Source organism: Lepidochelys kempii, chromosome 1, assembly GCF_965140285.1.
Source record: "Lepidochelys kempii isolate rLepKem1 chromosome 1, rLepKem1.hap1, whole genome shotgun sequence".
Taxonomy (NCBI): Eukaryota; Metazoa; Chordata; order Testudines; family Cheloniidae; genus Lepidochelys; species Lepidochelys kempii.
The window spans coordinates 34,148,731-34,165,925 of NC_136380.1; the positions used below are offsets into that span (position 1 = coordinate 34,148,731).

A 17,195-nucleotide genomic window follows, 5' to 3' on the forward strand; every position below is an offset into this window, starting at 1 on the left:
ATTACTTTCCTTTTATTTTATCAGACAAAGCGACACTATATGAAAAGCTCTGTGAACAGATGGATTGTCTTAAAGTAAAATAATTGCATAATTTTAATGTCTATAGTAATTCATTAGCACATCAATTGTTTTGCAAACTTACCATCTTGATTCATAAGACAACAACAATGTGGAGTATATTATATTACTAACATGTTCCTGTTTTTGGGTTTGTTTGTTTGTTTTCATTTTTAGTCTAAAACTCTAACAACAATTTTGCTGCTGGAATCGTGATAGTAGTGGGTCTCAGTACAGATCAGAATCATTTACAGACACATTTTCAGAAATGGATTTGGATGACTCAGGTTTTGGCTACCGAGCTGAGATGTACCTGAAAACACAGCAACTGAAAATCAGTATTCACTTTTGAAAATGCTGGCCTTTGAGAAGTATTTGATCAAAGGCAAATATGAGCCTGTAAAATGGCCAGTTCATGGAATCTGACTTCCCTTAAAAACAATAATATAATTTAAATGGGATACCATCATAGGTCCATTAGGCACACAGTTACTACTGTCATGTGGGCTGTGTAAAAGTCTAGATAGGTAGATTCTGTTTGTGTACAAAGCATGATAGAAGCATGTGATTATGATAATTTACACAGCACAAGATGTAGTGAAACTGGTAATATGGCAGCAGTGAATGCTACAGTATTTTTGAATTTGAGGCTACTCCTTCTCTCTATAAAGTCAACTCAATCTAAGCTCATTCTGCACTTTGGAAAATACAGACTGGCTACCATCACTGATTCTGTCCACATCACATTACATTCCTACTGGCCTGTAAGTCAGATCAAGGTTCTGTCAGTGTTGAAATTTACCCACCACTTTCATTTAATCTGATCTTTCATCAGAGACCTCACCCAGCTTTATACAACGCAACACGTCTCAGCATAATTCAGCCTATTGATGAAACAGGAGCCAGTGAAGCTAAATGAGTAAAATTTCAGCCAGTTGCCCAAATGACAAATAATGTTTTATCAAGTGATGACAAATCGCAAAAATAGATGAAAGTGAGTGGAATTTTGCACTGGATTATTTGGCCAAGTTTCTAATTTAACTGCAAGTTTGAGCCAGTGCTAAATATAGTCAGAGAAATTAGAGATGGAAAACCCCTATTAAATCATCTTGTCCATTCGCCTACAGATGCAGGATTTTCCCTTTCTAATATGCTGATGTTGGTACTGAAGTGATGAAACACATATACCAGAGTATGGTTTAATGTGGAGGCCTCTGTTTTTCTAAACTATTAGCCAATGAGAAGCACCTCCCTGGACTACCCAGCAGGGCTGTTCTAATGTGGAATTTAGCTGGGCCCTGGGTTCTACAAATCTTAGGAGGGTCTGAGTGCAATTCCCCTTCTACATGTCCAGGCCTGCCCTGACAGGCAATCAGAGTCCCAACCTATTCCCCTCCTCCATGCTGGAGCTAGGAGAGGTAAGCCATGAAGGTTTACCCTCTTATCATGCAGTGTTGTGCTCTGAGCCCATTGGGTTACAGAGACCTCACATCTGACCCTTTCTTAACGCACCAACCGCACTGGAGTTTGCCAACATTGTGACAAATGTAATGTAAATCCCTAACCCGGATGTCCAAGATGCCAGATGGAAGGTGAAAAAAATCCCACAGTCATTTCTCAATTTTCCCATATGGGAAAAAAAATCCCTTTCAGACCCTCCATAAAATCTGGTGTTCAGTATAGTCCCCAGCAGCCCAAGAACTCCAGAAATAAGGGTGTGAAAGGCTGATGCTGGAACAAAGCTAAAATGGCTACAAGCGAGCAGTGGGCAGAAACAACCTCTGCTTCCTCTCCCTGCCTCTGGAAATGGCAGCCAGTGGGTCAGTCTGTCCTGACCCCAGTCATCCAGTTGCAGTGGGAACAGGTGGGACAGGCTCAGAGCTCAGACCCAGTTAAAGCTAAACCCTGTCCCAGGGAGGGAGGGGGAAGGGAAATAGGGAAATCAAGAGGAGCCAAATTCCCCTCCCTTTCTTCCCCCTCCCATCACCCACAGGTGAGGGGAAGGTGAGGGATACCAGCATCATCACCACTCCATGGATCTCTAGTTACACGCCCCAGTTAGCAGGTGAGTGTTATCCAGTCCACCTTTAGATCCTTCCACATGCACTCAGATACTGTGATGGTAGGACAGTAAATTCTTATCTCTTCTTAAAATACAGTTCTACGCTAAGAAGGAACTTTGACATAATAGGATTGTGGGGTTTCACATTCTTGTGTTGCATTCATTCCTTGTCAAACTCATTCAGTTTGCCACTAAAAAGATAATTTTTCTAACTGCAGCATCTGCAAACTCCCTCTGGGTTGTGACAGTTACACTAGTTTCTTTTCCTCTCGTGCATCAACATCAGCAATGAGTAGCTAAGTTCTGTTGCTTTGCTCATCCCCTCTCTTCTGCCCCTTCTCACCTGGCTGTTACTGGCAGCTCAGTTCTGGTGCTCTGCCCAGCCCCTACTCCTCACCCTACCCTGATGCATTTCAGGTCATTGCTGCATTCACATTCAGGCCACATATCGTATAGCTGGCAACTCAATGAATAGACCAAATCACAGGTAATAACATTGTAAATTCTGGCATACAATCTTTCTAATAATGGATGCAATAATGATTTAAACATCTCCTACCTTCTTCCCTCTAAAAAACCCCCACCCTGGGTCAGTCAATCTCAATATTGCATTACTGACATATGTGGTATTGCTTTTAACTGGATTAAGTGGTAGTGGCAGATCCTCAGTTAGTATTATCTGCATAACTCCACTGACATCAGAAGAGCTCTGACAATTAACCCCACCTGAGTATCTGCCTTGTAGTGCTTAAAATAACCTTCCAAAGTAACCTTTTACTAAATTCAACCCCAACTGTTGTTGTGAAGTCCTGAGCATCACTCCTGTGTGAAACAGCAGCAAATCTGAGTCCTAAGCAGTCTCAAAGATATGTGTTAGTATCCAGAAATAATTTAAACTCCTGTGAATCCCAGATGCTCTGAAATTAGCTTCCTCTAACTAAGGGAGTATGTAATAGAACAGCTGGAGTGTTTGTGCACCACTGCCCGCTACAGGCTGGAATTAGAATTGGCCCACTGTGTGTCTTAGGCTCTATGCTGCTAATATCAACTCTTTTCTTGCTCAGGTGATAGGAGCAGTGCTTAATTTGTAATGAAAGAGTTGCCGGGGCTCAAGCAATTTTTTTACTTTCTTAAGTGACATGGCAAGCCTAGAGGTGCTGGGACTATGAACTGCCAAACCTAGAGGTGCCAGGGCTCAGCTCACGCAAGCCGTGGCACAGATCAAGCACTGGGTAGAAGCCTGTGCTTTTGGCATAGGAGGCTACAATGTCTATGCTCATTGTCATAGTGAAGTTCTGAGTGGCCATGGTGTGCAACATCGTGACACCGGCAAATTCCTAGGTGGTCATAGAGAAGGGTGATGAGATAGCAAATGTAAAAAATCGGGACAGGAGGTGGGGGGTAATAGGCACCTGCATAAGACAAAGCCCCGAATATTGGGACTGTCCCTATAAAATCAGGACATCTGGTCACCCTATCATAGAGTTATTACAATAAGTATAGATTGGCTAAGTGATGCTTAAAGGTGAGGATGGATAACCACCTACAAACATTTGAAGGTTATAAACATAGGAGGGAGAGTAATTATTTAGGGACAAATGGACAAAATTAAGAAAAGGGAACAGTGTTAGACTGTAGTAATATTCCCCCAAGGAAATGGTTTGAAGCCCTGAACTTCGGATATTTAAGGTGAGACTAGTCAAAACACCAGTAACTATACTGTCAAGGACTGCCCTGCACTAGCAAGAGGATGGACTAGATAGCCAAAAAGTCCTCTTCCATCTCTAATTTCTATGATTTAATGAGTGTTTTAAAGTTACAGGCTCCTGAGTACCTTGAAGTCCATAATGAAAGCACTCTTCTAAAGACTCTGTTTTGGGGGCCTTTTCAATAATTGCCCTGAGGCCTCACAGCCCAAAGGCACAGACATGTTATTTGTAGAAAAAAATTACAGTGGGAATGATTTTTTTTCTAGGCAAACACCTTACCTTATTCAGACATGTATTAAAAGGTATAAAGTTAAATATAGAAGGAAAGGTGGTATCTTTTTGAACTTTAAATATTAAAACAAATAAGAAAAACTATCCACCCAACAGAAGATTCTGCATAATAAATGTTGGTCCTTTTCTATTTAAAGGCAACATCCACAAATGAAGAGAAACTTTGCTTGTGGGTAGAAAGACACACCAAAGAAAAGGGATAGGCTGAAAGGTTGTTTGAGTATGTAATTATTTTATCACAAACACTAAGCAAAAATTTCTCAGAACATTAAAAAAGAAGTTGATTCATGAAAGATCATTTATAATAGCCACCTTACGTGCAGGCCATGGGCTGAATCCTGCATTCTGCGCACACCCAGTTGTTTTCATTAGGGAATTTTGGACATACAAGGAATGCAGGCATGGAATGTATTACTATCATTATTTCTATTACCCTCACTGCTCAAGGCCCCAACAGAGGTGCAGGCCTCTTTTGCTAGACACTAATGGGAAAACACTATCTAAATAGAAAAGGCAGACAAGGGATTGGAGGAACTGGAAGTGAGTCATAGAGAGATCATGTGACTTAAGATGAGAGAGAAATTCCATGACAGAGCTGGGAATTGAACCCAGCTCTCCTAAGTCCCAGTCAGTTCCTTAACCTGACACAGCAGTAAAGCATGCTGTTAGGCGTTGGTGTTTCCAACTGGCAATTATTTGCAGTGATACCAAAGCGGCCTGACAATGTGAAGTATAAAATGCTATCCACACGGGTTCAGCTGATCACAGATGACACCACTATTTATGTTAAAAACATCCTGTGTAGAGGGCTGTGAAATAAAGCTTAAGGTGGGAATTGAGTGGGCCATAAGCCTTGTGCTGATCCTTTGCACACAGGTAAATTTCACCCAGTACAAACACACCAGCACAGACTGTTACCTAGACAAACACCTGTCAGGAATGGTCTAGTTTTACTTAAGTGCAGGGGCCTGGACTCGGTGACTTATTGAGGTCCCTTCCAGTCCTACACTTCTGTGATTCTATGATTTTGCAAGTGTTGCGAGTCTGCCAAATTGCTGAACAGTGTGCTAACAACCAATATGCTAACAACAGTTTCTGAAATTCTCGTATTTTGGGGTCATATGTAAGGTAAGTGGAATTGATGGTCATTTTCCAGGAAGCTGAGAGGTAGGAGTTTTCACTAAGAATCTTTTTTTCCCCTAGAAAGACATAGAGAAGAGAGATGGTGGGATTGATTAACCCCAAACAAGCACTGAAGTGCTAATCATTCAAAAGCAAAGACCATGCCAAGAAAATGGTTTCAAAACAAGTTAAACAAATGAAAATAATTGAAGCTGTGTCATATTTTGATTTATTCCAAAACTTCAGTGCCCAAAATAGCATTATAAGGCATATTTTTCTTCGTTTTTTTTATGTGACCCTAAGCTGGCAAACAGTGAACTTTAGAAAAACAAATAGAAGTGAATAGGCCACTTTGTCAACCTCTGCTATAGCAAGTTAACTTTAAAATAGAAACATCTCTAATACTTAGGGCTAGCTCACCACATCCAGTAACACTTTTCTTCTTAACATCCCTGTAAGATAGGAAAGTAGTAAAAGGCCTATTTTGCAGCTCAGTAAAAGTAAGTATGGAGCAGGTAAGTAGCCTGCCCCAGGTCACACATAAGGGCCGTGCTCTTGCAACTGAAATTATACAGGCAAACAGCTGCATCTGTGTCATTTTAGTGGGGCTCCACCCACTTATGGGAATCCAGTTGCAGCACCAGAGCCAAGGAAAGTTGGGAATAGAACCAAGGACACTTGGGTTCTAGTGTCCTGGTCTAACCACTGCATCCTCATTTCACTTGCAGACAGTTGTCAGTGGTATCTAATAGAGCTGGTTAGGAAACGGTTTTCCTGTCCCTGGAAAACATTTAAGATTTCAAAAAATGTTCCCATCATGAATCAGGACAAAAATTCAATCTCCAAAATTTTTGCACATTGACAAACCATAAACATTTCAGTTTGGATCAATCAAAATGTTTTGTTTCAATCATTTCAAAATGTTTCATTTTTATTTTGGCCATTTTTTGTTTTTGTACAAGTTATTTTTTTTTTACTATGATTAATTCACAGTTCAACACAAGAAGTTGTTTTGAGCTGGGACACCAGAACTTTTCATTCTGAAAATGTCAAAACAGGCTGATTCAACAATTTTGAAACTTTTTGAAAAACAAATTTGAGTTGAGAAATTCATCAAAACTGACTTTTTTTCCTTAAACAGTTTTGGTTTTGACAATTTGACCTTTTTTTTTAAAACAGGAAAACAGTTCATCAAAAAATTCCTGTCCCATTCTAGATTCTGAGCTACTATAGTTTCTATTTTGCTTCAGCAGTGAATGTATTGTGCTAACTATGTGGTATCTCTTGGCAATTGTTGACTTTTTAATGGCAATCACAGTACATACATGTAGACTATGTCATTAAGAACTAGAACCCATAGGACTAGTAGTCTGACATGTTTGACTGCCTCACTTGTCGTGCCCACAGACTGAGATGTGGGTTAACAGCACACTATTCAGTTTGCTCTCAAAGTACGAAGAACACGCTTATGGCAGATGCTATATTCAAATTGCTTTGATCCATGGAAGAAATAGATGGAACCTACAAGAAAAGAAAATCAGTTTAAGAATCATCACAGCCATCATGTTACTTATTCTTTAAGAAGGTAGAAATATTATCACTTTGCTACTTTGAACAATGTAGCTACAAAATATCCAGTGATCTCTCTGGCTATCACAATATTGTAAAACAGCCACTTTGTAGTCCAGCCAACCTCAGATCACCCTTCTTTGAAATGGGAAGGAATTGGTTTGGTTTATAGTATTTAAAAAAAAAAAAAGGACAAGGAAAAGCCAGAGGCTGCAGTAATAGTACACAACTTAATTTTCCACATTGGTTTTGAGCTTTCTAACACATTATATTTCTATTTTAAAGACTTCTAATATTTACATTATACAAAAATCTATTTCAACACTATGTTGGTAGCACCAGGCCTCTTTTACATAATTAGATCTTGTTATGTTTTAATGCACTAATTTCTGTATGTCAGTCGATGGGCACATCCAACCATTAGGGCAAAGCATTTTTACTAGCATTAAAATTTACCATTTTCTCAGTATGCTGCATCAATTTTATTTTCAGTTCCTGGGAAATCTTTCGCTATTACTTTTGGATAACCATTTTCCATAGAATGACGTTCATCACAGCTGTAATAAAAATGAACAGGAAAAAACAAATTGAAACAGATTATCCAATTTATGGTGATTCAATAGTTATTTTAAGCTGAGACAGCTCAGGGTGGAGACATATTAGTGGGAAGGAAGGGAAAAGCTTGCACATCTAATGCCTGTCCTGTATCTGTTCTGTGGATAAATTGAGGACTTTGATCTCCAAGTCTATGGATTCTACACCTCCCAAACTCTAAAATAGAGATATTAAATATAGAGCCAGCACTAACCTTGGTGAACCCAAATATTTGGATTGAATTGACAACACAAGCAGGTTACCCAACTTCTTTATGTCCCACCAATATTATATCTCCAGTACTTGTCTCCTGCAAAAAACTTGGTCTTTCCAGCCTTTGTATCATGAAATGCAGCATCTACCTTCTGGAGAGTTCTTGGAAATCCAAGTTCATAAAGTTTCCTGGGGTAGCCCTAAAGTATGACATGTCCTTTTTGAGCCCAAAATTTCTTTCCTGCATGAAGTATTTATGGAAGGAAAAACACTATACATTTACAAAAAGAAAAGGAGGACTTGTGGCACCTTAGAGACTAACCAATTTATTTGAGCATAAGCTTTCGTGAGCTATAGCTACATGCATCCGATGAAGTGAGCTGTAGCTCACGAAAGCTTATGCTCAAATAAATTGGTTAGTCTCTAAGGTGCCACAAGTCCTCCTGTTCTTTTTGCGAATACAGACTCACACGGCTGTTCCTCTGAAAACTATACATTTAGTGATACCAAATCAATAGGGGAATTTTCAAAAAAGCAGAGGTGAGCAGCAAGAGCAACCCCTACACTTTTCTATCCCATCTAAGTTTTTATATCACACACACTATTGCAGAATCTGAGCAACTGAGAGAATCCTGCCAGGGTGGCACGTGATTCTGTCCTTTCTCAAACCAAACTCAGGCACTATGGCCATGAACTCCTCTTGATGGGATGCATTCAGATGGTACCAAGGATTCAAGTGGTCTTTGTAAAAATATAAACTCACCTATTTTAATATGAAGGAGTTGCCAAAAATAGATTAAGGACACAATCCTGTGGGATCTTGTCAGTCTACTTTTGGCAAATTCTTTGTATTAAAAGAGCTGAGCTTGCACTTGTCTCAATTTAAGCCAGTGTTTAGTGTTTTCAGGATTGTGGTCTGAATTAGGACAGCAGTTTATTCAAGGTAATAGAATTCCTCTACCCCTACCCATTGCTCCTGTAGTTTCAGAGAAGGCTTTGTCTGGACCAGCAGGAGAAAGAAAACCTTTGGCCCTTTTAAGGATTGCACCCTCCTTTTTTCCTCCTCTCTTTGTGGGCACTCAGCACTACTTGTGGGTTTGAGGGGTGGAGTAAGGAGACTCTGTGCCTGACTGGTTGGACAGAAGGGTGCATAGAAATCCCATTGGCTCCCACACACACAACAGGAGAGTTTATAGGCCACTGCGTCAGGGTGCCATTCTGTGCTGAGAAGAAATGTTCCTGTCCCACTCATGTCCCTTAGGACTGGAGCTTTGGGCTTTGCTATGGGTATTCTGCTAGTCACCTTTTCAGGACTGGGAAGGAATTTTTCTCACACTTTCAGACTGGCCTAGGCAATGTGGGTTTTCACACCTTCCTATGAGCAGCACAGGAACAGACATGATGGGTAGGGTAAGGTTGTAAAATTCATTTGTTGCAACTTAGCAGGCGCCCAGTGCAGGTGCTTGTTCAGTAGTAAGCCTGATTCCCTGATAAACCAGAATTGGAAGTGGATTGGGAAAAGGCATCTCCTAAAGAAGGTGGGGGATGGGGTTGGGCCTCATAATGTCAGGTACAGCAAGGAGACAAACCTCTTCCCTCCCCACTCCCCTTGTATGAGCGTGTTGGGGTGCCAGCGGTGTTGTGGGACCAGATTAATTATGTGGAGGGGGAGGAAGCTGATGACAGCCCTCCCCCAGGTGGTACAGATGACAGAAGGAAGGATAACCTGCACTGGATGAGTTATTGCTGGTAGTTCCCAGGTGTGTAACTTAATAAAGTTGTGGCCTAATTAAACCACATTCCTGGTGTCTTGTCCTTCATTCCTTGCAGAGCCAAAACCTGCTATTGACTTCAGTGGGAGCTGTGAGATGCACAAGTAATTCAGGATAACGTCAAAAGATTCTCCTGAATCACACTAACATTGAAAATTAAGGCTATCATCAGTGCAGATTGAAGACGACAGGCTGTCCTTCAAAAAAAAAAAAAAAAGAAAAAAAAGAAAGCTGGAAAAAAGTAGCCATTGAGGTGAGGGTGACTGTAAATGTTTGTTTTTAGGAATTCTGAGAAACAAGAACAATATTTTGTTAAAGCATTTACGTAAAGAAAATAGAATGGTTCGAGCCCTGGTTTTTGTTTGCCAACCACAGTTATTTTGTATGTTCAGCTGCTATTTTTAAAAGAAAACTTTCAACTCCATTGTAAAATCTCTTCAAACAAACATTTTAGGAAGAAAGAAATAGAAATTCTCACAGAAAATCTGATGCATTAAGTTTTCAATGAAAAAACTACAAGACAGTAATAAACTTACCATTTAGGATTTTAATTACTGGTAAATTATTGCCCAAATGAGGACTTAAGAAAACTCCTAATGCTGCCTGTAGAGTGAATGTTTTCAGCCTGCAGAGATGATCTTTATCACAGGTGGCATACAAATAAGTATTTGATATTTTTCTATAATAGTGAGGAATTATGTTGAATCTTTATTTACTTTTTCAAAAGCTCAATCCTTCACATCTTGAAAATCAGTTATTGATCATTTGTATACAAATGACATAGCTAATTTTCCAAGTCAAGAAGGACTATACACATCCAAGGAGATACCCAAGCATTGGACAAATCATTCATATGGTTATTATTTGTTGTTTTTTATGTAGCACCTAACCTTCAGTCATGGACCACTGTGCTAGGAACTGTACAAATATTTAACACAGAGATAGTCCCTGCTCTGAATGGCCACATTTACACTTTGGATGGTTACATGAATGCAATATAAGAACTAAAATAAAATAGAGTTCTAGTCTGAAGGCAATGGATAAGTTACTTACCTCTAAACATCAATACAAGATCCTTGCTCGGGTGTTCATAAGCTGCATCAATCTGGTTTGGAAGATCTGGGCAAACTGAATTAATAACCATTGCATTTTCTCCTGTCATCTGAGAGGTTTGATGCCAGAAAAATCTAATTTAAAAAGCAAAAATATATACTTATACTGATATTCATTGATTTATGTAAATGATCTTCAGATTAAAGAGGGAAAAGATAATGGAAGACATATGCAGAGAACGCAAAGGAGCTTGGTGCTAGGAATTACTAAGATGACGCCAGGGATAGGTTAAGAGTAAGGAATGTCCTATGGAATGACAATAACTAGCACTGTGAGAACATTTCCAAGTTCTGTTCATGAGAGCTTTGTGACTATTTTATGACCATTCATGTACTTGTCTAAATGGGTTTGTTGGCTCTGAAGCTTATAAAGTTTGGGTGTGAATGAACCTAGTTTTCCCAGGCTTGAATGTCATTGCGAGCCAAGGTTCAATGAGTTCTTGCATGTTCGCACTGGGTTTGCTGGTTCATCCTGAACCAGAAGCAGGAATGGTGGCCACACTGAGAGAATGTCATGTGACCTTCCTCATGTGACTTCTCCTAGTAAACAAAGTTCAAACTCAGAATTCCTTGATGCACAACAGCCCTAGTGTATCAGTAGCTCTCCAGTTGGGGCCAAATTTGGCACCTAGTTTTTGGTGAACAATTCATGAAAAGTAAAAGGTTCTGATTTACAAATGCAGGCCAGATTTCAACTAATGCTGATTCTGAATAGGTCAGTCTGATTAAGGCCTCTAGGTGCTGCCATTATACAAATAAATAAATAGATAACGATTCACGCATTTTGCACAGGGCCATCTTAATCGAATGCTATAAAGCGCCATGCACACCGACACGATAGTGTTAGTGCAGTTAATGGATTCTGCTATATGTAAATAACATTATCAATAAAAATTTACTTTTTCTTCATTCTTCCTTCCCCCTCTTCTTTTACACTCAACACAAAAAGCCCATAGGTACATAGGTGAAATAATAAATAGCAGTACTCTGGGGATAAAGTTTGGAAAGCTTTGTTCCCCACATGGTTCCTCAGTAGGATGTGCTCACCATCTCCTGTTTTGTGGCCTTAAAAGTAACGAAGCGGATAGCTGTGAAATGAAATGCAAATGGTAGGGATGAATTTCATCACATTACTTACATGTCCTTAAAGATTACTTTCTCCCCATGTATCTCTGTAATGGCATCTGCTGAGAAGTTTGGATCACATGTCTCTGGGGCTTTGGCATTCACAGTTCTTTCTTCTAGACCTGCAAACATTGTTCACTAAGCCATTACCTCTTGCCCAGCAGGCACAGTGCTTCTGTTCCACTTCTGTGATAAAGACCATCTGCTTATAAGCAGGATTAGTTGGGGAGGTTAAAGTGCCAAAGAGAAATAGTTTGGAATAATGTTGTTAGGCAGACATGACAGAAACTGCAAAAACGACATGAGCTTCCTCAGAAATGCTAGTTAACTTTTGCACAATACCATAAAGAGCTTGGATGCCTTCCACATCATCTTCAGGAAAACCAAAGTCCCTAGTTCCAGTGTAGGTGTAAAGAGGGTACATTAGAGCTTTGGGATTGCTGGAGTGGTCTAGTCCCAAAGCATGGCCAATCTCATGGGCAGCAACTATAAACAGGTTAAAGGCTGCAAGACAGCAAAGCCAAATCAGAATTAGCCAAAGCAATTCAGTTTACAGTCTATACTACAAAAGTGGCTGGCAGGGTCACCGGCTTTCACTGAATTAGATGTGTGTCCCAGACCCTCCCATCAAAGCACACATACACCCATGCTGAACCATTCCCTTTTTCATAATGGACCCATGAACAAAAACTCTCCCTTTAATTGGCACATAAATGACCTCCACTCTCCTCTGTGCTCCTAGATGGGCTCTCTCCAAGATTCCCTGAAAGGGGGTCCTGGCAGCTTCCTCACTTTCTCCTTATTGGGATATTTATGCTGCTCTTTTTCTTTCTTTCTTTCTTTCTTTCTTTCTTTCTTTCTTTCTTTCTTTCTTTCTTTCTTTCTTACGCCATTTCTCCAGGAGACCAGGCAGCACCAGTGCAGTGCACATCAGAACACTGAATTAACAGACCCAACAGAACATAAGAACATAAAAATGGCCACACTGGGTCAGATCAAAGTTTCATCTAGCCCAGTATCCAGTCTTCCAACAGTGACTAATGCCAGGTGCCCCAGAGGGAATGAACAGTACAGGTAATCAAGTGATCCATCCCCTGTTGCTCATTCCCAGCATCTGGAAAACAGAGGCTAGGGACACCATCCCTGCCCATCCTGGATAATTGTCATTGATGGACCTTTCCTGCATGAATTTATCTAGTTATTTTTTGGACCCTGTTATAGTCTTGGTCTTCACAACATCCTCTGGCAAAGAGTTCCACAGGTTAACTATGCATTGTGTGAAGAAATACTTCCTTTTGTTTGTTTTAAACCTGCTGCCTATTAACTTCATTTGGTGAGCCCTAGTTCTTGTTTTATGAGAAGGAGTAAATAAAACTTCCTTATTTACTTTCTCTTCACCAGTCATGATTTCATAGACCTCTATCATATTCCCCCTTAGTCATCTCTTTTCCAAGCTGAAAAGTCCCAGTCTTATTAATCTCTCCTCATATGGAAGCCATTCCATACCCCTAATAATTTTTGTTGCCCTTTTCTGAACTTTTTCCAATTCCAATATATCTTTTTTGAGATGGGGTGACCAGATTGTTGCTCAGTATGTCAACACCCAGGCACCCAATACTTCCATTAAAGGACCCAGACTCACAAAATGTTAATCAACCTCTATCCCCACTGACTCCTTGAGAGCACATGATACATTAAAGGCAGCCATTAGCACATCACAATACAGGGCCCAAGTCATTGAAAGTTGCAAGATTTGGCCCACAGAGTTTGTAAAGTGCTTTAAAACAGAAAATGCTTTATAAAATGTAAGATGTTATTACTAGATCAGAAGCTCTTGAGACAAGGACTGTATTTACACAGCGTATAGCACAATGAGGTCCCAGTTCTGACTGGAGCCTCTGGTTGTTATTGTATTATAAATAGTAATATTGAATAGTTATTAACATTCTGGTATCATTAGTCCAGGTTTCATCGTCATCAAAGTGGATATCTCCTCCAAAGTTTTCTCCGGGTGGGAAAGCATGAGCCTGTTGACTGAAAGGTCCATCAAAAGGGGAAAAGTCACCATGCTCTGTAAAGCAAACAGAATGTTAAATGCCCCATAAAACAGCTGATGAGATTAATGCAAGAAACCAAGTTCTAACCTGGCATGTAACCAGGTCAAACCACTCTGGAGTGGTGCAGGGTGTAAATCAAAACAGAATGTAGCCCATAGAATTTTAAAACACTAATAGCTACTTCCCTCAGTCACCTTTTGTTCCAAAAGAGATCATGATGTCAGTAGTGCCGAAGGAGAGTCTGAAGAAGTTAAGAGGAGTCACATCAGTCCAGACTTTGAATGCCTCCTGGATTGCTTAATCCACCTCTTCCTGGGTCAGATCAGGAGTGTAATTCACAATTTTGTTCATTAGCACATGCATGGGTTAGAAAACCTTTCTGTCTACTCATGGCAGACTATTTGAAATGAGTGAGATGCACAGCCTCGCAATTTTTCAGATGCTTGTCCTAAAGTGTAAAATGCAATGTCCTGAATAAAGGTCACACTGCAAGGAATGTTTACAAGTACAATAAAACCTTTGCTGTCTCTTTGTTTTGTTTCATAGCAAAATTATTTATTAAACGTGTTCAAGGCTGATGAAGTAAGTACTGACTAATTAAAATCAGCTGTGATATAGTTTAACAACAAGACTATTAAAATTTCAGACATAGTTAAATGTTAGAAATAGAGCTTTTTGGAGAAAAACATTCAGGGAGTAGGGAGAGGGAAGATTTGCAAAAAATAAACAGCATCACAATGATGAAAACCAAAACCTTTTAGTTTTGTTAACAAACACACCCCCCCTAAAATTTTAAGGAAAATAGAGTTTCTGTGAAAATTTTGTTGCTGCAAAATAGCTATTAATAAAAAATTTCTGAATGAAAAGTGGTGAACAGTTCCAGTTAGACACTTATATACATCTATTTCCCTCTCCTCCTGTCTGGAGGAAAAAGTGTCGTGTCTATGCAATAAATTAGTCCACACTGCTTTCCAGTAACAGAAGGTCCAATTCTGCTATCCTTGCTCAAAGTAATTAGAACCTTACTCTGTGAGTAGGCCAAATAATGTGCATCACATGCAATTCTTTGACAATCTTAATGGGGTGGTCTTTCAGCTCCCCTAACCTTTTTAAAATTAAAGTCAGTTTTACTCTGTAAATACAATACCTACGTATCAAAGACAATATTAGCAATCCGAATACTACAAAGTCAACTTTGACATTTTCAACCCAAAGAAGCCCAAATTGAATTAATCTGGCAATATTTACCATCTAAAAATGATTCCCCCATCTCTAAAGTTTGCCCAACTTCATCACCTTAACCAAAACCTATTACACGTTTTTGTGCTTGGACTCGGTCAATAATAACAATACTGTATTTTAATATATGTATGTACAGCACCTAGTACAATGGGGCCCTGAACTCACTTGGCACCTTTTGGAGCTACCATAATACAATAAATAATACTAATGCATGATGTAAACTGAGACCAATGGGCTTCAAAGGGACTCTTGCATGTAGTGAACAAACAGGAGTGAATTTCCATTACAGATAAGTAAAAAACTTTTTGAACCTGATTTTGCAGCATTAGACACTCTGAATGACTATGAAGAAAGAGAGAAGAAAGATCTGGCCCAAGAAAAGGATAACCTGAGAGATTTTAAGCACAGATGTCATGATCTGAAATGCCAGAAAGGACTTCTGGATCTAGTTTTGAATTTGTTGAACTTCAATTTCCACCCACTTATGCCTTGTTCTGTAAGGCTGAAAAGTCTCCCACCTTCAGATATCTTTCCATGTGTTATGTACCTATACACAGTGATTAAGTCATTTCTCAGACTTCTCTTCAATAAGCTGGATAGATTGAGCTCCTTAAGCCTCACATTTTATGGCTTGTTTTCCAGTCCCTGGACCATTTTTGTGGCCCTCCTTTAAACTCTCTCCAGTATTTCCACATCCCTCTTGAAGTGTGGAGAACTGGATATAGTATTCTAATGGTGGTCTTACCAATGTAGTATACAGAGGCAAGATCACTTCCCTACTTCTACTTGATATTCCTTTTTTATATATCCCAGGATGACATTAGTCCTTTTTGCTACAGCATTGCACTGAAACCTCATGCTGAGATGATTATCTACAAAGACCTTTAAATATTTCTGGATTATTATAGCTATATAGTAAATATATGCACACAAATTATATAGCGTTGATTTTTAGCAATACCAGCAGCAGCAGGGGAGCAAGAGACCCTTTTTTTCTTGAAGCGCTATAGAAATCAGTGGAAAATATTGCCCAACAAAAACAGAGAACTACAAGGGGGGAAATGCAAAATATAGCAGACTCCTTTTAGCTGTATGTCAAGTTATAAGTCAGCCATTTGATTTTCCTGGGGAAAAAGTTGTATTCTGCCACATCAGGGACACCACATCTTGGTTGTTTCATGAGATCTAAAGTTTCTGAATCCAGCCAGCCAGTTATCTCCTGGCCAAAGAGTGACTGCATATGCTGGAGTCGACATGCCAAGGAGTCGAAGCTTCTTTTCTGCACAACGTCTGGATTAAAGGGAGCTTTGTGGGTTAGATGAGCTAGATACCTCTGCAGAGTCTAGGTCACTATCCATGATGGCATCAGTTTCTAATATTGCCATTCTAGGAATTGGCAATGGCAAACAATGTGCCAGGCAACGGAATAGGAGGGCAACGAAACAGACATCTTCATCATGTCTGATTACCGAATAGTGCTGAGCACCTTTTTATCATGAAATAGTCTTTTATAATGAAAAATATTGAGCATTTGACTCATCTCCTAGCCACATGATACTGGTACATCCTCCCTCTAATTCAAGGACACAAATGGTCTGTATCACATTCTTTTACAAACAGTCAAAGCCTATGGTTTAAAAGTTAAAAACAGTGTAATCTCTCTTTTTCCTTCAGGGCTCTGTCTCAAGGAAGGTAGCTTATTTTCTACAAAAGTGGTGTAACACAAGCAGTGAGTGACAATAGTAAGCACACACAGAGTACCTCATTCTAAACCGGAGAGACCACCTCTACGGTAAAAAGATATTAAAGTCCCAGTTCACAGATCTTCTTTGGTCTCTCTGCTGACTGACCCAGGAAACCATTTAGAGTTACATTGTGGTGTGTATTTAGATGAGGACGGACACCAATTTCACACAGGACCACTGAACATCTCTGACACTGATTGTTAATTTTAATGACACACCCTGCCCAGAGCACACAAAGGATTATTGTTGGTGCAGGGATCTGTACAGGAGAAAAGGCAGACAGTGCAGATTAAATAATTAAAGCTTTAAAAAGCTGGACTTGGTCATTCTTTTGTGGATAAAAGCATCTAGTTCAGTTTGCTATCGTTAATTGGAATCAGGTTATTTGTCACTTCCCAGGATCCACCAAAACGCTCATGAACTCCAAGAGTTCCATGACTTCCAGCACAAATGATTATCCATAATGGAAGTGCATTATTTGTCAGCCATTATTCACTGCTCTTTATTTCCCCATTTATAATATGC

At 39.6% G+C, this 17,195-nt stretch overlaps 1 pseudogene; it reads right to left on the reverse strand.

The window, feature by feature from the left end:
- Positions 1-6,661: 6,661 nt before the first annotated feature.
- On the reverse strand, positions 6,662-16,207 carry LOC140913640 (collagenase 3-like; annotated as a pseudogene).
- Positions 16,208-17,195: the final 988 nt, after the last annotated feature.